Source organism: Equus przewalskii, chromosome 13 (genome assembly GCF_037783145.1).
Source record: "Equus przewalskii isolate Varuska chromosome 13, EquPr2, whole genome shotgun sequence".
Classification (NCBI taxonomy): Eukaryota; Metazoa; Chordata; class Mammalia; order Perissodactyla; family Equidae; genus Equus; species Equus przewalskii.
Genome location: NC_091843.1, coordinates 46870388 through 46893910, shown reverse-complemented (window position 1 = coordinate 46893910; position 23523 = coordinate 46870388). Strand labels below are relative to the sequence as shown.

The following is a 23523-nucleotide window of genomic DNA, read 5'->3' as shown; positions in this document are numbered from 1 at the left end:
CCACATATCTCCATTTAATTCAATAGCTCAATCTCTACAAAAACCAAATGAATTATGGCAGATGACAAGGACTACCAGACACTCAGCCAAACAGTAGCCCCAATTGAAGCTGCTTGACTGACTTTGGTATCTTTACTAGAACAGATTAGCATAGTCTTTGGTATCTGGTGTGCAGCTATAACTGGCAAATAGATTCTTTTCTATACCTATCAGAAAAGTGAATCAGAAACAGCTTGCATTCACAAAGAATGGATAATAGTATACATTCCCGACTTCTCCCCAGGGCTGCTTTAACTCTGCCACTCTCTGTCATAATGTAGTCTAAGGGGATCTGGATCATATGGACATCCCACAGAATCTCATATTGGTCAGCAATATTGATACCATGATGTTAATCAAACCTGATAAGAAGGAAATGGCAAATGCTCTGGGATTCTGGTAAGAAACATGCACTTCAGAAGGCGGAAGGTAAATCCTAAAATGATGAAGGAGCCTACCACATTGGTGACATTTTTAGAGGCACAGGGTTCTGGGGCATACCAGGACATCTCCTTTCTGGTAAAGGACAAGTTATTGCACCTTGTGCCTCCTACCACTGAGAAAAGAAGCACAGAGCATGGTAGGTATTTTGGAGACAGTATTTATCACATTTGGGGACGGCTCTGACCTGTTTATTGGGGGATGAGGAAGGTTACCAGTTTAAGTGGCACTCAGAGCAGAAAAGGGCTCTGTGGTGAATCCAGGTTGCAGTATAGGAACACTGCCACTTAGGCCATGTGACCCAAAAGATTCTAGCATACTAGATGTATCTGTGGTAAATAAAGATGCTGTGTGAAATACTTGGGAAGCCCAAATATGAGAGTTGTAGGGCAGACTCCTAGAGTTCTTGGGCAAGGCCATGCCACCTGCAGCAGAGAACGATACACCATTCAAAAAACAGCTTCTGACACACTATTGAGACCTAGAAGTGACCATCTGATTATGACACATCAAGTGATTATGATACTAGAGCTACCCACCAGGAGCTGGGTTTGGTCAGACCTACCAAGTCATAGGATTGGGTTCACCAGCAGCATTCCAACACAAGGTGGAAACAGTACATCTGAAACTGGGCTCAAGCGGGGCCTAAAAGCGTAACTAAGCTGCACAAACAAGTAGTTCAGGATGACATATCTGCTGCCACTCTTACATCAACACTTTCCCTTCAGTTCATATCTATAGCTTCTAGAAGTTTCCCTAAGATCAGCTGATGGAGGAGGAAAAATCCTCATCTTGGTGTGTTAATATAGGTTGAAAATAGATTGCTGCTTACTCCAGCCCACTTGGGCTGAAAAATGGTGATAGAGGAAAATTCTCCTGGTGGGTAGAGCTTCAGATGGTGCTCCTGGTTATCTACTCTTTGTGGAGAGAAAACGGCCCTCAGAAAATGTGATACACAGATTCATGGGCAGTGGCAAATGGCCTGGCTGGGAAAGAGCAAGACTAGAAAATCATGAAGAAGTAGGTCTGGAGAAGACGCATGTGCATAGATCAATAGGAGTGGGCAAGAAGCACTGGTTAATGTCCACCAGAGGATAGCTACTGCAGATCAGGCACAACCAACCAAGGGACAGGAAGAGTCACCCAGCAGATGCCAACTAGCTCCTATCCTCAGCCACACCGGCCCTTGCACAGTTGGCTTATGAACAGAATAGCCTTGGTGGCAGCAATGGGAGTTATGCATGAGTTCAATAGTGTGGGTTTCCTCTCCTCAAAGCTGATCTAGGTACTGCTACTGCTGCCCATCCAAACACCAGTAACGAAGAGCAACGCTGAGTCCTCCTCACAGTGCAACCCCTTGAGAGAACCAACAGCTACTTGGTGGTAAAATGATTATATCAGATTCCCTTCATGCTGGAAAGAGCAACGACTGATCACCCTGGACATAACTGTATTTATCATAACCTGAGGACCATCTGCGACAATCAAGGTTGGAGTTTGTTCTAGTAATCTTCCTCGTATAACAACCCAGAAATTGCACCAGGCAGAATCCTGGAGAACCTGCGATCAGATGAAGTCACATTAACGTGAGAAACAGTTGGCTCTGAGCGGTACAAAGGATAGACTGTAGTAGGTGATATTAGCGTCTTCCTAAATCCCCTTTAAAGGCTGGTGTGCCAGAGCTGGCTGCTAATGGCTCACATCTGTGCTCTTACCCAGAGGCTTACATTTGGCTGAAGGGAGGTACCTAAGTCAGAGACAACTGGGAGGCTAAGGCACTTCCCACCCCAGGGATAGGCTGGGGTCAGTGACTGACTGACTGATGCAGGAGTATAGGCCCAGTGCCCTTGCTTCTGGGAGGGTTCACTAAACATTTGTAGTTCTCCTTCCACAGAGTACAGAGGCAACTGTCCAGCCACAGACTGCATTTCCCAGCCCCTCTTGCAACTAAATGGGACCATGTAAATAGTTCTCACCAATAGAGTTTGGGAGGGGTGAGGTGTATTCTCTCCAGACCAAGATTAAGAAGCCTGCTCTACTTGTTCTTTCCCCCGTCCTTCTCCTGCATGCAGAGGACGTGGAAATCCGGGAAGGTAGTCCACTAGATAAAAGGAGCCTGGGTTCCTGGGTCACCATGGGGAAGACTGCTACCAATCAGGAACACTTGTACTGTTAAATGAGTGAGAAATAAACTGTGATAGTGTTTAGTCACTGAAGTTTGTGGGTTGTTTTGTTACAGCAGCTGACATTACCATAACTAGTATACTCTCTATCTGTGAACTCTAATGGGATTCCTGACATACTAGGAAGTTGAACTGGATGCTTCTGAAGGTCCCTTCTGACACAGATTCTCTGGTACATTTCCTCTGAAAAATGACTGAATTATTTATGAGTTATTGTACTTGAAGTTTGCATTGTTACATAGAGTCACTTTATTATCCTATAGTAAACATAACAGAGTTCAAAACCACTGGATCAGAACAAGTGGATCCCAGTTCTGCTTCCTCCACCAGCCTGTTATAGACTCTAGTAAAGTATAGCTTTACCTTTCTGAGTTTCAGCTTCATCAACCGTAAAACACAAATGAAATGCAATGTGAGAGAGGGCAACATGGCCTCTAAGGTCCTTCTTTGCTCTTGTATTTAGTGACTCTCTGTGTTATATTAAAATAAAATCTCTTCAAGAAATGTACAGAGTCCGGCCCGGTGGTGTAGCGGTTAGGTTTGCGTGTTTCGCTTCCGCAGCCCAGGGTTCGCCAGTTTGGATCCCGGGTGCAGACATGGCACCCATTGGCAAGCCATGCTGTGGTAGGCGTCCCACATATAAAGGTCACCTGAGGAAGATGTGCATGGATGTGAGCTCAAGGCCAGTCTTCCTCAGCAAAAAGAGGAGGATTGGCAGCAGATGTTAGCTCAGGGCTAATCTTCCTCAAAAAAATAAAATTAAGTTCCCATTTAAAGAAAAAAGAAAAAAAAATGTACAGCAACAAGTCTTTATAGACTGGGAGAAATGGGAGCACAGAACTTTAGTGCCTTAAATGTTGCACTAAACTTAACCTATAACAAACCCTTTAATCACAGGATATCTTTTATTATTGGACTTCAAAATTTGGAGAAGAGTCAAAGACACTAGGTTTGTTGCTTTTGGCTCTAGACGTAGTCAAGTTGTCTCAAACAGCACAGATACTCCATTCAATTAAGGCCGTAATCGAGGATGATTTGTTTCAGAGGAGTGGGAAATGGTGCCAAGTGAGTTCAGTGGGAAATGGCTGTGTTTGCAATGCCAAGAAATGCTCCAGGGCACCTGGCCATGACCATGTCAGTGACACACAGCCCACACTGAGAATGAATACAACATTAAGCTATAGGCTGATTAAAGTTTCATTTCCTGTATAAGTCAATAGGCATGGTTATGTTCCAATAAAACTTTGTTTACTGGTTTCAGTAATTATCTTTTAAAAATTAACAAACCTAAAGAGAGTCGTTTAGAAGGCACAAAATTATTAAAGAAAAAATTCCACAAGCTACTACAGATAAATCTGTTTCTCTGATAAATAAGTCTGAAATTCTATGTCTCTGAATCACATAGACTTTCTTTTTCTATACTGGCCCGGGGCATTTGATCTCAATATTTGTGTGAGAAACCTAGGCTGAGTGTAATACGGAAGGGACTGGAAAGTGTCTGGGCTCTCTCTGTCCTTTTTCTGTGCTGCCTTTGCCTCACCCCTTGTATAATACGCATATTTTCATTGGGCTGATGAGCAGTCCTCAGAGGTTGGAGGAGCTGCTGGATTCAGTTTAGGCTGTTGGATTACGCCTTCCTGAACAGCCATGAAAACGTTTGTCAAATTCTGGGGCTTCAGCAAATTCTAGCAATGACATCCTGTAAAGCATTTCAAGGGACAGAAAAGGCAGATAATCTCTTCAGCCTTTTTACCAAGCATCGGGCTCCTTTCGCCTCCTCACAGCCCCGGCTCCCCGATGTTGGGCTGTTTATTCCTTATATTCCTGCATAAAGAGACCAGCTCTTTGCTTAAGCACCGAGAGCTGAGGCGTTGCTGGTTTTCTCTGCTGAGGATCTATGGAATAATCTCAAAATCTCCTTTCATACAAATACATCAAACCACCAGAGGACAAGTTGAAGGATCTGAGACCTGGTTCCACAAGGCGTCCGCAGCATGCTATTGAGGATCACCTCGACTTAAAATCTCAGTGCCATCTGCCCCCTCTCTTTTCCTTTTTATGACCAATCACTTGCCAATTTATGTTAATCAACGTTTTTCATATCAATTCTTTCTAAGGCCACCGTCCCCATCTTCAGGCTCCTCCACTGACACTGCAGCACTCAACTCTAAACTGCCTTTCCAGCCCCAGTGCAACTTCGACATGCTAGTAGACTAAGCATTTAAAATCCATTTCCCATCATATTAATTTCTGCTCATTTCGTCTCAGTGCATACATAATTAAGTGTAAGCTTGCCCTCACATCTCTTAAAACTAAGCTCAAATTTGCATTTTCCAGCATTAATTTCCTAGTACCTATTTCACACATCTAACTCTAATACAAGTATCTGGAAAAGCTGAAGCTTTCTTACATCTGTGCCTTTTTTCATACTATGCCTTGATTCTCCTTTGAAACTTTTTCCACGTGAATAGGGTCTGGTTTTGATTTTTCTTTGCAACCTCCACTGGTCTAAGTGCAGAGCCATTCATGTAGCTAGTTTTCAGTACACTTTTGTGGAACTGAATTAGAAAATAAATTCCCTTGGGTACAATTCAAGATCCATTCCATCATAGTTATGTGACAGGCACTGGGCTAGGGATACAAAAGTGAACATTCCAGGAATAAATCCTTGCCCTCATGGGGCAGGGGTACGGGAGGAAGACATTAAACAAATAAATAAGAGACATATAGAATGCCATATGGGATGTGAGCTGCAGAGAAAAGTAGAGTGGGAAGGAGGACAGGGAGTACCAGAAGTGGTTGAGATGGGGGTGAAATTTTCAAAGGGTCATCACAGGGCGTCCCACTGAGAAAGTGCCATTTGAGGAAAATACTGGAATTGGCGAGGGAATGAACTTGTGGCTACTGAGGGAAGAGCATTCTAAAGATAGGCAGAAGACATGCAACAGCCCTGAGCCAGGAACTTTTGATCTTCTACTAATAAGTAGCAAGGAGAGCAGGATGAGCCAGCCAGTGTACGGTAGCAGATGAGGTGGGAGGGTCTCAGTGGACAATAAGCCATTGTGAGGACTTTGACTTTTTCCCTGAACCAGATAGGGAGACTCTGCAGGGCACTGAGCAGAGCGTTCAATGATCTGTTTTACATTTTTAAAAGATCTCTCTGACTGCTTGAGAGTAAACTGTGTAGGCCAGGGTAGAAGCAGGGAAACCATTCTGAAGCTTCTATGATAATCTGCAATGATGACTTGGACCAGGCTGGTGGTGAAGGTTATGCAAAGAGGTCAGATTCTAGAGATATTTAAAAAGTAGAGCTGATAAGAACTGCTGATGGATTGAATGTGGGATGTGAGAGAAAGAGAGAGCCAAGGACCATTCCAAGGTTATCCTCGAGCAAGCAGAAGAATAAAGTTGGCACTTACCGAGATGGGGTAGACAATGAGAGCAGCAAGTTTTAGTGGGTGGGATCGGGGGAAGATTAAGATTTTTATTGTTACCAGCGATAATTTGATAGTCCTGGTTTCATCCAAAATTCTCATTAAAATATTCTTTTCTAGTATACCCTGGATTTTATCTAAAAGTCTTTTTCTCCTAGTGTTCTTATAAGACAAATCCTAGAAACCAAGTATGGCTGATAAACTAAACTACATTCTAGAAATTAGCATGACAAAAACTACCAAAAGCAAAGTCTAAATACAAATGACAAATTGTGAAAAAAATATTTGTAGCTCATATTAAAATACTAGATTTCCTAATATATAAAGAGCTCCTACAAATAGATAAGATACAACAACCCAATGAAAAAATAAACAATGAACATGTACTGATAGTTCATGGGAAAAAAATGCACTCTGAATGCCTTTTAAACACAAGACACTCAATGTCATTCATAATAGCAAGTTAAAGCTATAATTAGATAATTCCCTCCCTAACAGATTGATCAAGATCAAAAAGGTTAATAACTCAGGACATTGGCTAGAGTAAAGAGAAATAAGCATTCTCATACATCAATTTGCAATTTAGCAACATCTATCAATATTTTAAATGCATACCCTCTGACCAAACAATTTGACTTCTAGCTGTGTGTTCTAGAGATGTAGTTACACATTTCTGAAAACTCACACACACACAAGGTTATGTATTACAGCATGGTATGTACTAAAAAAAGATTGGACACAACTTACATATACAATCATAATAGAGTAATGGTTAAATAAATTGTGGTATATCCATTGTAAACATCCATTAAAAATAATGACAGCTTTGCAAAACGTATTATTAAGAGATAAATATGTTATTAAAAGAAAAAAGCCAAGTAAAGAATGATTTGTGTAGTAAGCTATCATGTTTAAAAAAAAAACACAAGAGATGGACAGAATACATGCACGTATGTTTATACCTGCATGGACCATCTCTGCGAGCATATGTGGCAAACTGATAAACATGATTGCCTCTGGAAAGTAAATGGGTGGCTGGAGAATAAGGATGGGAAGAAACTTACTTTTGAAATCAGCTGTTTTAGATCGAGTTTGCTGGAAACAGACACTGAGACGAAAAGGACTGCAGACGGTTTACTGGGGAGGGCTCTTAGGAGATGCACCTGCAAGGGAGTGAAGAAGGCAGCATGGGTAGAGGGAGACATTGACCCATGATGTAGATGCAGCTGAGCCTCGGCCTGTCCTACAGTCCTGTGGTGAGCTCCGGAACTGGGACGGTCCTTCAGCATCGTCCCAGATGAGGCCAGGAAACCAGGACTTTGTATCCCTGCCTCAGCCAGTCGTTGGCCTGGGGCTGCCCTCTGGGAGGGACGTAATCTTGGGGGAGACAGCTCCCAGGAGCTAATGCCATTCCCACCAAAGTTCCTAAAAGCAGCTAGGGTTTCCTGAGCCCTAAAGAGGGGATCAAGGCGGAATACCTTAGAATGTATTCCAAAATGACTAAATATAATAATTTGGGTGGGGCGGGCAAGGAGCTAGTACGCTACTCTGAAATTTTAAGAGACTTGGACCAAAGCCCCCATCTGAATGTGTCTTTGGAGGCTGGGAGCACTCTTTTTTGATAGCCTACTCTGACATTGCTGTTTGACCTCCTGGCGCCCCCGTCTCATCCAGCAGAGTCCTTACGTTCTTTTTTTTTTTTAAAGATTTTATTTTATTTTTCCTTTTTTCTCCCCAAAGCACCCTGGTACATAGTTGTATATTTTACTTGTGGGTCCTTCTAGTTGTGGTATGTGGGATGCCGCCTCAGCATGGCTTGATGAGCGGTGCCGTGTCCGTGCCCAGGATTCAAACCGGTGAAACCCCGGGCCGCCCAAGCGGAGCACGTGAACTTAACCACTTGGTCACCAGGCCAGCCCCTCCTTACGTTCTTTTAATGTCCCTATTTTCCTTCAGGTGACAGAAGGGGAAAGAGAAGTAAGCAAAGTAATTGTGACTTGAGAAAGCAATTTAGTACTCTATTTCAAATGAAAAATGTCGTATTTTATCTCCCTGTCTAATTTTAGCTAGAGATTCTTGGTTACATCTAATTTGAATCCATTAAATTTTAAAATGTTTGGCATTCTTATCTTTTCCTTGTGCCTCTTTTCTTGATTATAAAATTAAAATGTTCATATACAACCTAGCTTCTTCAGTAAACAAATGAGATTAAGAGAGATTTAAGAGACAAAGACAATCAGTGGAACTTATTTGCATCCTGAGGAAAAGAGGAAAAAGACCAGGGGCCAGCCGGGTGGCACAGCAGTTAAGTGCACACGTTCCACTTTGGTGGCCTGGGGTTCACCGGTTCGGATCTCAAGTGTGGACATGGTACCACTTGGCATGCCATGCTGTGGTAGGCGTCCCACATAAAAAGTAGAGGAAGATGGGCACAGACGTTAGCTCAGGGCCAGTCTTCCTCAGCAAAAAGAGGGAGATTGGTAGCAGTTAGCTCAGGGCTAATCTTCCTCAAAAAAAAAAAAAAGAAAGAAAAAGACCAGAGCAAATGAATAGTTTTGAGACAGGGAAATTTGCGCATGGACTGAGTGTTAGATTACACCAAGAAATTATTGACTATTTTATTAAATATGATTTCAAAAGTCTTTGTTACCAATTCATGTCGAATTATTTATCAGTGAAATAATATGTCTCTGATCTGTTTTAAATACTGTGGCTAAAAAGAGGGGCAGAGGAGTGATGGGATAGTTGAAACAATATTGGTAAAATGTTGCTAATTGTTCAAGTTGAGGATGGACACATGGGGCTTAAACTGCTGCACTAGCTAATTTTGTTATATTTGAAATTTTCCATAATGAAATGTCAAAAATTCATGTATCTAAAGACGTATATTAACTCTGTCACCTCCTTAAATTGTATCATTAAAAAAAAGAAAACCCACACCCATTCAAACCATAATTCTCCTTTGGCTTGATATAATTGGTGGGGTCAATCAGGCCTCTAATTAGATCAGGCCTCTAATTGCTCACGCATCACTGGCTGTGTTGCTCCATAACCTGACATCCTACCAATGCAATTTTCTACACACGAGACTTTCAGAGATGACAGTCTAGGCTAAGAATTGTAGCTATGAAAAATAAGACAAAAGGAATTCTAGTGTTTTCCAGTACTTGTCAGAGTGAAGCCACATCATATATTTTTTAATCAGTGGTAGAGTCCCATGTATTGGCATATCAACTTGTCCCACTAAATTAGTTTATTAATTTATTAATTAATTTGGGCAAGTTGAGGCTGCGGGAATGTATGCTCATTCTATACATTTCTGTTTCTTCCATGAATAAAACAAAACCTTACTTGAAGCTCATTTCTAAAAATAATTATGCTCCTATATTAAGCTTTCTGTGCTTTCAGAGTTCAGATTAATTATACTATTAAATGGTGCTTCTCAGGCATTTTGGTCTTTGGAACCCTTTTCATTCTTAAAAATTATTGAGGACCTCAAAAGAGTTTTCATTTATGTGGATTCTATCTATTGATATTTATTATATTAGAGACTAAAACCAAAATGAAAAATTAATTAATTAAGAAACTCACATGTTAACATGACGTTTTTAAGAAATTAACTATATTTCCCAAAATGAAAAACAATTTCATGAGAAGAGTGACCGAATTTGTACATCTCTTTAATGTCATCTTTAACTGAGGGCACCAGAGTCTCAGATCTGCTTCTGCACTCACCCTACTGCGGTGTCACCTGTCACGCAGCCCTCAGAGAACTCCACTGTGCGCTGGTGTAAAAATGAGAATGAAAAAGGCAAATAACGTCTTATTACTATGCAGATCATTGGACCCTCCCCTAAAGGTCTCAGGAGCCCTCAGGGTCACACTTTGTGAACTGCTGCTAGATAACGCGTGTGTATTTAGGAAAGTTTGCGCACATGTCACAGTTAGAGAGTGGACCCACCTGACTCCGACACCCATGGAGACCCAGCGATCTCAGGTCACTGGCCATCACCACAACCCACAACTTAAAACTCCCGAGAAAAGAACTCCTCAGAAACAAATCTTAAGAGAAAAACCCTTGTTGTTGTAGTCTGTTTGGGCTGCTGTAACAGACTACTGTAGACTGGCTGGTTTACAAACGTGAGAAATTTCTCACAGCTCTGGAGGCTGGGAAGGCCAAGATCAAGGTGCTGGCAGATTGGCGTCTGCGAGGGCCCGCTTCCCGGTTCAGATCAGACTTGTGGTCTTTTCACTGTGTCCTCACACCGGAGAAGGAGCAAGGAGCTCTCTGGGGTCTCTTTTATAAGGGCACTAATGTCATTCATGACGGCTCCACCCTCAGGACCTAACCACCTCCCAAAGGCCCACCTCCACATACCCTCCACCTTGGGTGATGTACACTTAACATCTGAATTTGAGGGGGACACAGACATTCAGTCTATGGACCTTACCTAAAAAATATTCTAACCAGAGTTTAAGAAGGTTTTTAAACAGATTTAAAGTGCTCTCATGACTCAAACTTTTCTGAAAGAAAAGGAAATTACCTTTAAACTTAATGCTTAATAGTAAAATGTTTGTTTATGGACTCCATTATGGCTTTCGTTGCCAGATATTTTATCTGCCCAACATTAAAAGCTTTCATTTTCCCAGGTAGTGCTTGGCACAGCTTGTGGTTTTAATTTTCTCGATGCATTATTTTCTGCATACTGCTTGTTATGGGTAGTATTTATTTCCACGCAGTAAGAGATGTTTAAACAACAAGCTATGGTTAACATTCTGCTAGTAATGCATTATATTTTAAAAAATAGCTTTATTTACTTCGATTATAAAAGTGAAAGCTACTTACTGAAAAAAATTTAGGGAAAAAAAAGAAAAAACATCCAGAAAAATGTAAATAACAAAATGAAGATTACATATAATCCCAGCTTCCGGAGACAACCACTGTCAATATTTCGTGGTCTAGTCCTCCAGATTTTATTCTGTGTATCACAGTACACAGATAGGTGTCTTAGAATCAGCTGTAGCAAACAATTAAAATGCAACCCCTTTGCTTTAATGTTTGGAGTAAACTGAGGTGTGATGGTGACAGACATTACAAAAATACATGGCTTTAGCTTACATTAAAAGAGCATCTTGAGCCAGCGCTCATGGCCTGTGGTTGGGGTTTGGCGTGCTCAGCTTCGGCAGCTGGAGTTCAGCTCCCGGGCATGGAACCACACTGCTCGTCTGTCAGTGGCCTTGCTGTGGTGGCAGATCACCTGGAAGAACCGGAAGGACTTGTGACTGGAACATGCAGATGTGTACTGGGGCTTTGGGGAGAGGAAAAGAAAAAGAGAGAGGAAGATTGGCAACAGATGTTAGCTCAGGGTGAATCTTTCCCTGCAAAAAAACAAAACCATCTTATGAATCTAGGAACTTACTGTTAGAATATTTTTTTTCATAATTTACTAAGGTTATCAAGAGTTAATTTATTGGTGCTATTAATCCATCTAAACTTTGCTCTCAACGTCAAATTCACTGTAATGGAAAAATAAGCCAGAGTTTACCAATTTGTTGGCAAGTCTGTAGCTTTGCAAATTATAGGGTCTGATACACAGATCACATAATTTTATACAGATGCTGTGCTAAAAGAAGTGTCTGATGAGACCTTCCAAATTAACCAGCTATGTTCTTGTTTGTCTCCTTGTTTAGCTTACCACATTAATCATCCTTTTCATATATTTTCTCTGAAGTGTTCATCCTGTCATTCTCTGAACAGATGGTCCCCTGAAGTTACCTCATTCAGGATAGGGTAATTAAGCTTGAAAATTAGGATACGAAACATGGTCCTGTCTTCCATAAGAAATGCTACAAAATCCTGCGGAAGGAGTGGATTTAAACAAAGTGTCTTCAGGTATGTTGTGCTTAAAACAGAGAGTGGAAGAGGCCCATGCTGGGTAAAACAGGTTACAAGAACAGAAGCTGTTGTTCCTGTATTTCCAGTTAGTAAGAGAAGACCTTCCAGAACTCACCGACTATCCAGCTACATGAGGTTTTTAGTGATAGATGCCAAGGGAATATTTCAGATTTTTCTAGGGCCTGAACTTTCCGCATGAAACTTTTGGATTACCAGACAAGACAACTATGAAGCATTTGCTGCTTTGGTATATTAAATGTCTGGTTTAAGTCAGACATTTGGAAGTTGCGTTAAATCTTCAAGGTGTAAAGTTTAGTCTAGTCTAGTTGATGAATCTATACAGTGATGGTCAAAAGGGATAAATCCCCATCCTAAAGTGTGTTTTGGAAATTTGTAGGGATCTTTGTATCCCTCATAATGACTGGAGGATGCTACACTAGCATTTAATGCATGGGGACCAGGAATGTTAAACCACCTGCAGCGTGTGGAAATGTCTCACACAGCAAAGAATTATCTTCATTTTGCACAATTTTCCAGTGTTCCACCAGAATACACCCACTGTAAATATAAGTCAGTGGTAATTTGGTAGACTTTAACAATGAAGAGTTTGTTGCTTTTATAAGAAGTTACAAGAAACCCCTGTAGTTTCGGAGAAGGTGGTATGGAGAAGGAAACACAAATGGATTAAAGACATAGACTTTGAATAATTTACTAACTCGCAGCTTCCTTCTTATGTGATGTATGATTATAAGTCTAAAAAATATGTATGTAAATAAACTGGAAAGGGAGCTATTAGTACTGATTGAATAATTTCCTTTTTAAAAACATTGCATTTGTTATTACTGATGACACATGGCGGGCATCCCAATGTGCCACTTGTAGCAGTGTTGAAATTATGCAGTGGCATGAAAAAGTGTTTTGTAAATCTGTAGTTTTGGAACTCTGACTGTCTTGATGGGGTCTATTAACATTACCAACTTATGCATTTGCAGGAGTACTATACCTCATTTTCTCCACTAAGACAGTATGTCGTCTTGGCACATTATCCTAACTTCATTTAAATTTCTTTCTCTTATCATCTACAAATATGAATCACATTTGTTCCCCTGCTATTTCATCTTGCTGTTTTTCTTGCATGAAATATCTCCAATCCTCTTACTTCTCTTCAATCCAATCCTATCGATTACAAGAAGTTGCAAGGATCCGAGCACCTCATATGTTTCAGTGTTTCACTACTGCTCAAACGCCCCTCTGTAAGCTTATCAGAACTGCCGAATCTCTGCCCCTCCAGGACTACCGAATCAGGATCTGCATTTTTGACAAGATTGCCAGAGTATTCACATCTACAACTAAAGTTTGAGAGGCACTGTGATAACGTAGCCATGCCCTATGGTTCACGCATTGAAATATTGAAAAATTACATAATATTTTATAATAAATTGTGTTATGGGCTGAGTTGTGTCCCCTCAAGTTCACATGTTGAAACTCTGACCCCTAGTCTCTCAGAATGTGACTGTATTTGGAGACATGGCCTTTACAGAGGTGAGTAGGTTAAAATGAGGCCCTTAGGGAGGGACTTAATCCACTCTGACAGAATAGAAAGCCCAGAAATAAACCCACACCTACACGGTCAGTTAATTGATGACAAAGGAGCCAAGAATATATAATGGGGAAAGACAGTCTCTTCAGTAAGTGATGTTGGGAAAACTGGACAGCCACAAACAAAAGAATGAAGCTGGACTCCTATCCTACACCACACACAAAAATCAACTCAGAATGGATTAAAGACATGAATATAAGACCTGAAACCATAAAACTCCTAGAAGAAAACAGAGAGGGTAAGTTCCTTCACATTGGTTCTTATTGCTCCTTTCCCTTCTACTGATTTAGAAAGCATACATGCGATTTATTTTTCTCGCAGGTAATCCCTAAAATTTAAATATTCATATATTATTTGACAAAGCCAAAAACGGATGCTTTTGTTCTCCTCCTGAACAATTCGAGAACTCGGGTGCACGCCCATCTTTACACGTTATGGCTGCCTAGTGTTTTAGTACATCCCTCTTGATCCAAGAGTTATGTAAGAGGATTTGTTTTCTTTACATATTTGGGTAGAAGGGCCTTTATTCTGTGATAACATTAGAGAGTCTAGTTTCAGTGTAGTGTGATTAAAGAACGTGGCTGATATTCAGGGTTTTTTCTTGACCAACATATGGTCAGTTTTCAATGGGCACTTGAAATGAAGGTGTGTTATCTATTTTAAGGGAACATAATATACCATGTTTCATTAAATCTAAGCCACTATTTTCTTTCTCTTACATTTTAAAATCCCTGATTGAGATTCATTTTTCGATTCTGGCTTCTTATAATTACTTTTGGCCAGATGGCATTCACAGAGTGGTTGTTTTTGCTGGCACACGCACAACCTTGGCCACAGCTGTTTATATCATCGACACTTCAACCCTGTTGTGTTTACATTGCTGGTTCTATACACGTTGGCTTTCGTTACCGTTTTAAATGTGGTTGAAAAGATTACAGTATGTTTTGGCATTGAAACTAAAAGTTATTGGATACACAGAAAGGCTTGGAAAATAAAACAGAAAGGTGTAAATTTGATGTTAGTAAGGCAAGTATTGTTGATGGAAGAACTACTATAATTCCACAGTTTCTTGCAAAAAACAACCAAAGACTTTAGAGAACCTTAAAACAATAAAGGACAGTAACTATGAGCAGATGAATCTGTGTGATGTTTTCTTCCTGAGATATGCTCAAGAGGATACCTGTTGTACACCAAACAAAGCAACTGAATTTAGGAGAAATTGCCAAATCCCTCAAAATAGATGAAATAAATTTAATAACAACCAGAGGATAGTGAGACTTCTTCAGGCACTTTGCAGGGTTATAATTAAGACATTGTGTCATAGGTTAACTGATAGCATTTATTTTCTCAGTGCTACTTAAAAAAAGATATGTTTTACGATTGACTGCATCTTCCATTCAATGAAATGTGATATATTGTCCAGCTCTACCCTATTATGTGATTTCTGTTGTCTCTATCTTCACATCCTTTTAAAAAATTTATTTGATCTGTTCTAGACCCGGAGATGCAAATTAAAGTCTTCTAATATAGGAGACATTACTACTTCTATCTAGTAAATATTACTGCTAACATCTACTTCCTCTTGTATCTCCTGTTATTTCTGCTCTTCGAATATTGCTACCATGCTTTAAGTGCATATATATTTGTAACTATTATATCATCAATGTAAATCGTATCATTTAATATTATAAGTAGGCTTATTTAGTCTCATTTCATGCTTTTTTCCTATAAATTCCTTTTGCTTGATATTACGATTGCAACTCTCGCTTTCTTTTTATTTGCACTTGTCTGGTTTACTTTTGTCCTTCCTTTTATTTTCAACCTTTGGGAGTCAATTTTTAAGTGTGTTTCTTTCACATGCTATAGAATTTGGGTTTTTACTTTGTGACCTACTCTGAAAATCTGTTTATTTCTAAAAGATAAATAAGCACATTTTCATTTTTTGATGTGACAGACATACTTGGTCTTTTTTCTGTCATTTTCTTTTATATTTTCTGTTTTTATAATTTTCGAATTCTTTCCTGATGTAATTTGTTTTCTTTGCTTTTCCAATAATTCTGATATTTGGAGAAGTTTGTGTTTTTGTGACTTTATAATAAAAAATGGTTACTTTAGAAAACATATGATTTTGCAAATTATATATGAAATAAAGGAATTGTATCCAGAATATATAAAAGACTCTTACATTTCAATCATTAAAAGACAAAAATACTTGGGGCCAGCCTGGTGGCGCAGTGGTTAAGTTCGCATGCTCTGTGTTGGCGGCCTGGGATTTGCAGGTTTCGATCCCAGGCGCAGACCCACATCACTCATCAGCCATGCTGTGGTGGTGACCCACATGCAAAATCGAGGAAGACTGGCACAGATGTTAGCTCAGGGCAAATATTCCTCAAGCAAAAAGAGGAAGATTAGCAACAGATGTTGGCTTAGGGTGAATCTTCCTCAACAACAACAAAATGGAAAAAGGATTTGAATAGACATTTCCCCAAAGAAGACATGAATGGCTAATAAATACATGAAAAGATGCCCAATAGCATTAGTATTAGGGAAACGCAAGTGAAACACATAATAAGATACTACTTTATAGCCCCTATGTTATGGACTGAATGTTTATGATCCCCTCAAATTTGTATGTTGAAACCCTAACCTCCTGTGTGACTATATTTGGAGATAGAAGCTTTATGGAAGTAATTAAGATTAAATGAGGTCATAAGCCCAGGGCCCTGATCTGATAAGATTAATGTCTTTATAAGAAGAGGAAGAGAGACCAGACCGCTCCCTCTCTGCACACACAAAGAAGAGGTCATGTGAGCACACAGAGTGATGGTGCCCGCCTGCAAGTCAGGAAGAGAGTCTCCCAGGAAATAAATGTGCTGGTATCTTGGGCTTGGACTGCCCAGCTTCTAGATCTAAGAGAGATTTTCTGTTATTGCAGCCATTCGGTCTATGGTATTTTGTTTGGCAAGTTGAACTAATACACTCCTGAATAGCTATAATCAAAAAGACATAATAATGGGTGTTGTTGAAGATGTGGAGAATTAAAACCCTCAAACCTTGCTGGTGGGACTGCAAAATGATGCAACCACTTTAGAAAACAGCCTTTCAGTTCCTCAAAATGTTAAACATAGACTTCCTATATGACCCAGCAATTCTACTCCTAGGCACCTACTCAAGGGAATCGTAGGTGTGGAAAATATATGTTCACACAAAAACTTGTACATGAATGTTCATAGCAGCATTATTCCTAATAGCTAAAAAGTGGAAATAACTCAAATGTTCATCAATGGATGAATGGATAAACAAAATGTGGTATATCCAGACAATAAAATACCATTCATTATTGAAAAGGAATGAAGTACTGGTACGTGCTACAACCTAGATGAAGTGTGAAAACATTATGCTGAGTGAAATAAGACAGACACAAAAGGACAAATATTGTATGATTCTCCTAATATGAGATACCTAGAATAGCCAAATTCAGAGAAAGAAAGTAAAATAGTGGTTACCAGGAGCTGTGGGGGAGAGGGAAATAAGGAGTGACTGCTAATGGATTTGGTCTTTTCTGAGTGACAGAAATGTTCCAAAATTCCATTGTGGTGATGGTGGCACCGCTCTGTGAAAAACGCTGAATTGTATACTTTAAGTGGGTGACCGTTATAGTATGTAAATTATATCTCAAGAAAACTGTTGGAAACCAAAAAGAAAAGAAAATAGATTTTTTTTCCTAATGAAAAACATAATTTAAATTTCTATAACTTTCAAACATGGAAAAATATTATAAATAATATGTAAAACTGACGGGGCTATAATAATATCAGATAGAAAAGACTACAAGGAAAAACGCATTACTAGGCTTAAAAAGGATCACTATATATTAATAAATGGCTCAATTCAGGTAGAAAACGTACAAGTTCTAAACTTTTATACACTTATTAAGGTTGCACCAAATACATAAAGCAAAATTCATTAGCACTATGAGGGAAAACGGGATAATCCACCCATCTGAGAAAGAGATTTTAATACACCTTTCTCAGTAAATGACCCTAAAAGCAGAAAAATTCAGCAGGAGTATAAAAGGTTTAAGTAACACAATTAATAAGCCTGATCTAACGGGCATAAAACCAGACAAATTCTTCTCAAGCACATACGGAACATTTTAAAGATTTTTATATGTGCTAAGCCACAAAATAAAACTCAAAAACTGTCCAAAAAAAGACCACAATCTCTGTCTGTAACACATATAAATTCTAACTCCATATTTTAAAAAAATAATAAATTTTTAAATTAAAAAATTAAATCTCAAAGACGATTATTTGAAAAGAACAAAAATTTGCTACCCTCTGCAGGATAGATAAAGAAAAAAAAGAAGGAAAACACAAATAAACAACATTATGAATGAAAAAAGAGACATCCTTTCAGTATAGATGTAGGAGAGATTAATAAGAAAGGAGGGGGCCGGCCCGGTGGCACAGCGGTTAAGTTCGCGTGTTCTGCTTCCACGGCCCAGGGTTCTCTGTTTCCGATCCCAGGTGCAGACATGGCACCTCTTGGCTCTGCCATGCTGTGGTAGGTGTCCAACATAGAACGTAGAGGAAGATGGGCACGGATGTTAGCTCAGGGCCAGTCTTCCTCAGCAAAAAGAGCAGAGGATTGCCAGCAGATGTTAGCTCAGGGCTGATCTTCCTCAAAAAAAAGAAAGAAAACATAGGAGAATATGTTCTTGATCTTGGAAGAGAGAAAGATCTCTGAAACAGGACATAAAATACACTAACCATAAAAGAAAAACTTATAAAATAGACGATTAATTCCTAAAGCTCCTATTCATCAAAAGATACTGTTAAGAGATGATGAAAGCAATTCACAGAATGAGAGATGTTCATTGTACATCTAGCTGATAGAGGACTTGTATCCTGAATATATAATAACTCTTACAAATTAGTAAGAAAAAGACAGACAATCCTAACAGAAAAATAGGGACATGATTTAAACAGTAACTCCTCAAAAAAGGATATCCAAATAGCCAATAAGCATTTGAAAAGATGTCTGACTTTACTAGTAGTCAGGGAAATGAAAATTAAATCATAGTTAGATACCCACAAAAATGGCTAATATTAACAAGAAAGGAAACCAAGGGTTGACAAGGCCATAGAGGAACTGGGATTCTTGAACATTCCTGGTGAGAGTGTAACTCAGTTCAACAACTTTGGAAAATTTTTCGGCAATATCTATTAAATCTGAGCATATTAATCTCCTACATCAGAAATTTCACTCCTAAGTATACACCCAACAAAACTTCTTACATACATCACCAGAAGACGTGAACTAGAATTTTCATGGCGGCACTACTTGTAATAGCCCCAAACTGGAAACAATCCAAAAGCCCAGCAACGACAAAATGAAAGAACCAACTGTGATATAGTCACACAATGGACCAACACAGAGGAATAAAAAAGATGAACCACTCACGTACCTTTCTCAGGAGGCTGCCAGAGGAAGTGGCCTTCCATAAGGGAGTAAACCAAGATAGAGGAAGATACTGTGTATATTCTGAGAAACCAAGGATCCAACACAATAGAGAGACATAAGGATTCTCCAGAGGCCAGCCCGGTGGCGTGCCGTTAAGTGCGCCTGTTCCGTTTCAGCGGCCCAGGGTTCGCTGGTTCGGATCCCGGCTGCGAACACGGCACGGCTTGGCAAGCCATGCTGTGGTAGGCGTCCCACATAGAAAGCAGAGGAAGATGGGCACAGATGTGAGCTCAGGGCCAGTCTTCCTCAGCAAAAAGAGGAAGATTGGGGGCAGATGCTAGCTCAGGGCTAATCTTCCTCAAAAAAAAGAAAAAAAGGATTCTCCAGAAAGATGATGAAAGGGGATTGCAGAGCAAGAGCTACTCAGCACGCCTGGAGGGCCACGTATCCTGGCCAGAGCTCACTGGGAAGCTCCAGGAGGGGTTTCTTCACAAAGAAGCAACTGACTGAATACCTCATGGATCTGACCTTCTTGAGAAGAGAATTTCAAAACTGGGGTAAAGTTTGGGGTTTGCTATGGTCTGAATGTTTGTGTTCCTTCAAAATTCATATGTTGAAATCCTAACCCATAAGGGCGATGGTGTTAGTAGGTGGGGCATTTGAGAGGTGCTTAGATCGTAAGGGGGGAGCCCTCATGAATATGATTAGTGCCATTATAAAAGAGACCGCACAGAGGCCCTCGGCCCCTTCCAGCTGGCTACGAGAGGATGCAACAAGAAGTCTGCAGTCAGGAAGAAGGCACTCACCCGACCGCGTTGGCACCCTGATCTGACTTCCAGCCTCCAAAACTGTGAGAGAGAAATTTCTGTTGTTTATGAGCCACCTAGTCTGTGGTATTTTGTTATTGCAACCCAAATGGATTAAGATAAATTGAACTGGTAAGAAATGCTATTCAGACAAAATGAAGCAAATGGGGAAAAAAGTCATTATTAAATCTAGGGTAGCGGAGAAGAGGTAGGGCAGAGAGGAATGCTATGCAGGAAAGGGAGAACATTCAAGAATACTGCCTGCCTCAGTGGAGAATCACGTTCACATGGTCATAATAATGCAAGACTGAGTATTTATCTAAGCACTCTTACAATCTAACTCTATTCAGAGACAAAGGGATGAGAAATATGCCTCTGTGTGTGTGTGTGTGTCTGTGTGTGTGAGAGAGAGACAGAGAGAGACAGAGAGAGAGAGAGGAAGAGACAGACAGAGTTCGTTTTAATTCCTCATCTCCTATAGTGTGAAATCAATAGATAATGCCTAAAACTGGAAATTCAAGCAGTGGAATTATAAGTATATTATTTAGCGACATGGAGGTAAGTATCAAAAGAATAAGCAAAAATAGTTAAAAGCACTGCTCTTGAAAATGGGAAATGGAAGTGGGGTGACAGGTTGGGGGGTGGGGAACAGCTGGCATTTTTTTTTTTTAATAATAAACCTTACAGAATTACTTGACTTTTTACACTGTGTGCATATAATTTTTGGTAAAAATCAAGTAAGAATGTATGGTTAAGTGTGTTGAATGCCACCAAGAAAAACAGGATAAAAGCGATTATTACAGTTGGCAACATGGGCCCATTGACGACTCTTGAAAAGAACAATTTCATTCCACTAAACAGAAATTAAAAATCGATAGTGAAAAGTATTAATAACACTTAGCCAACATTAATTTTCCCAAGGATTGCACATAGTTAAATTAAGCGTTATTTTCATTTTTATTGGTTTCCTCTCGTCTTATTTATGTATAGAGGCCAGAGGAACTACTCATATAAATATTTTAGTTTGTTACGAATTACAGGTTATCTGCTGCCATTCTCTCTGAAGTCATTTGGTTGTAAACTTCAAAGGATAAATAATGTATAATGTCCAGCCCTGCCCGCCCACCCTGCACTTGCTGAAATTCTTCACTTGCACCTTGAGGGCCTCTCCAGTGAGCTAGATATGAGTCATTCTTTGCTTTACGTGATGGGTTCCATTATTGGCACGTTGAAGTTATAAAACCACTAATCTAGGTGAAGACTGAAAAATTCAGATACACATTCAGAGTTCCCCGCCCCATCTCCCCACCCACTCCTTCTGACCTTCTGACCAGATTAAGATTCCACTGGAGGAAAGGAGAGAAAGGGCGGAGAGACCACACAGGAAGAAGTGGGCGGAGACAGGCGTCAGTGTTCAGCCTGAATAAGGAGGCCCAGCGTCGCTGGCAGGTCAGCTCTCAGAGGCCATCCAGTCTCCAAGCAAGAGAGATGGTTCACTGCTCTGCTGTGCTGCCGTGTTAATTATCCTCGTCTGGTCACTCTCCCTCCCCCTCCAACACCCGGAGCAGTCAGCATACCACACGCTGCTCAGGAATGACAAGCCCCTTTCCCAACAGAGGCTCCATGTGCTCAGCTGACCTTTCTGTGGCTTGATAGTCATCATCTGAGCAAGACTGGACCTGATAAAAGCCAGGAGCCATCTCCTACTGAGTGGGGTGGTGTGGAAACACACCCTTCATTGCATTCACGACTGGGTTAGGCCATTAGGAGGAGGCAGAACTTAGGGCAGAGAAGGATGGAGGGGGCCTGCCTTTACTTCTTAGTTCATATTTGAAGGAACATCACCTAACTCTGCAATCTCCACCTCCAGAAATTCTACCCCGAAACCTGGACTCTGGGTAAAGTGGAGAGGATCAGCCCGTCCTGGATGACCCTGTCCATCTGCATGCTGATGAGTAAGACAGCTGTCTTTTGCAGAGTGACTATGTTAGTATCAATAGTTGTGTTCTATTGTTCAGTTTTTGCTTTTGTTTTTGCTTTTTTTTGGTGAGGAAGACTGTTGCTGAGCTAACATCTATGCCAACCTCCACTATTTTGTATGTGGGATGCAGCTTCAGCATGGCTGGATCAGTGGCGTGTAGGCCCACACCTGGGATCTGAACCTGCGAACCCTGGGCCACCGAAGTGAAGCGTGTGAACTTAACCACTACACCACCGGGCCAGCCCCTATGCAGTATTTTTTTCAATGAGTTTTCAAATGAAACCCATTGCCTTTCTTTACTTTTAGAAAAATGAAGTATTTCAAGTCTATAAACACCAACGTTTGCCAAAAATGATTCCGGACCCTTCCCTTTACAGCATTACGTGTTAGATAAGGTTACAATCAGCTCGAGGCCAAATGTGATTTAAAATACATAGAATTCCAGAGAATGATGAAGCATGAAGTAATTTGTTTTGAACTAATAAACCAGCTTGAGCTGAATTATTTGTAAGATTTTTAAATGACCCAAATATGTTTTTAAAAACCCTAGAAACTAGCATACTTGTAAGAACTTGGCACATTCCACTTCCTATGATAGACAGATATGCAAGTGCTGGCAGTACTGAGCCCTGCAAGTTTAGCACTGACACTCTGCTTGTGGAACATTGATTACTGAGATTTTTAAGTACTTATCCAAGCTAAATCTGGCAGCAATGGAGTGCTTTGAAAAATCCTGTAAGTTTTCCTAAACATTGCTAACACGTTCATTTCAATCTTTTTTCAAACCCTTAAAGATTAAAAAGTGAATTATAATTTTTTATTTTAAGAATTAGACTTTGTGTGGATAAAAGTAGCTATTTCCCTTTGTCTTTCAAAAATTAGTCTTTAAGCTTAATACAAATACTCGACTACATTTGCCCAAGAACCCATTGTTTTCAGAAATGAAATAATAAAGATATTTCTAAATTGAACTTAAATTTTATGTGAAAACCAAAACCTATGTATAACCCTGACACTGTTTCTACATTTGCAGAGCAAAGCATAATTGCTAAAACATTGGAGAATCTGGTACCCGCTCTGGGATTTTAAAAGATACTTTATCATTCTTTTATGAAAAGATACCACTTGTGACTGCAAACATTAGATGGTCTTGAACTTACCCCTCAGGGCGTTTGAGTCTCACAAGAGCACAGCAGCTGCCTTGAGCAAAGCAAAAGCAGAGTTTGGCAACAGCTCATGTGAAAATGACTTAGGGAATGTGACCAACAGTTATATCAGGATACACCCATTTGGTGGCTTCCACCAAAAAAAAAAAAAAAAAAAAGCCACTATGATCTTGGTCTGCATTAATAGAAAAACATAGATGACAATTGCTCCCTCTCTCTACTCCAGAAGTGTGACATTCAATTCATGGATGCTGTGTCTTAAAAAGAAAAGCGACAACTGCAAAGTACTCATAGAGAGAAATCAGGAGCGTGAAGGGCCATATGTTACACAAGGAGCAGTTTGCACAACCAAACCTGAGCATGTTTAGCTTTGAAAAGAGATGTCTCAGGCTGGCAAGCTGCCTTTACATTTTTTATTTTATTATTTTTTTGATGAGGAAGATTGGCCCTGAGCTAACATCTGTTGCTAAGCTTCCTCTTTTTGCTGGAGGAAGATTGTCCCTGTGCTAAC

The 23523-nt window shown here is 40.1% G+C and overlaps 1 long non-coding RNA gene across 1 annotated transcript; it reads right to left on the bottom strand.

Moving 5' to 3' along the window:
* Window positions 1-7161: 7161 nt before the first annotated feature.
* On the bottom strand, window positions 7162-19551 carry LOC139075104 (uncharacterized). The gene is made up of 3 exons (XR_011525156.1): window positions 19064-19551; window positions 11217-11406; window positions 7162-7260 (listed from the first exon to the last, which is right to left on the bottom strand). It is a non-coding gene; the product is annotated as an uncharacterized lncRNA (long non-coding RNA).
* Between the last annotated feature and the right edge of the window lie 3972 nt (window positions 19552-23523).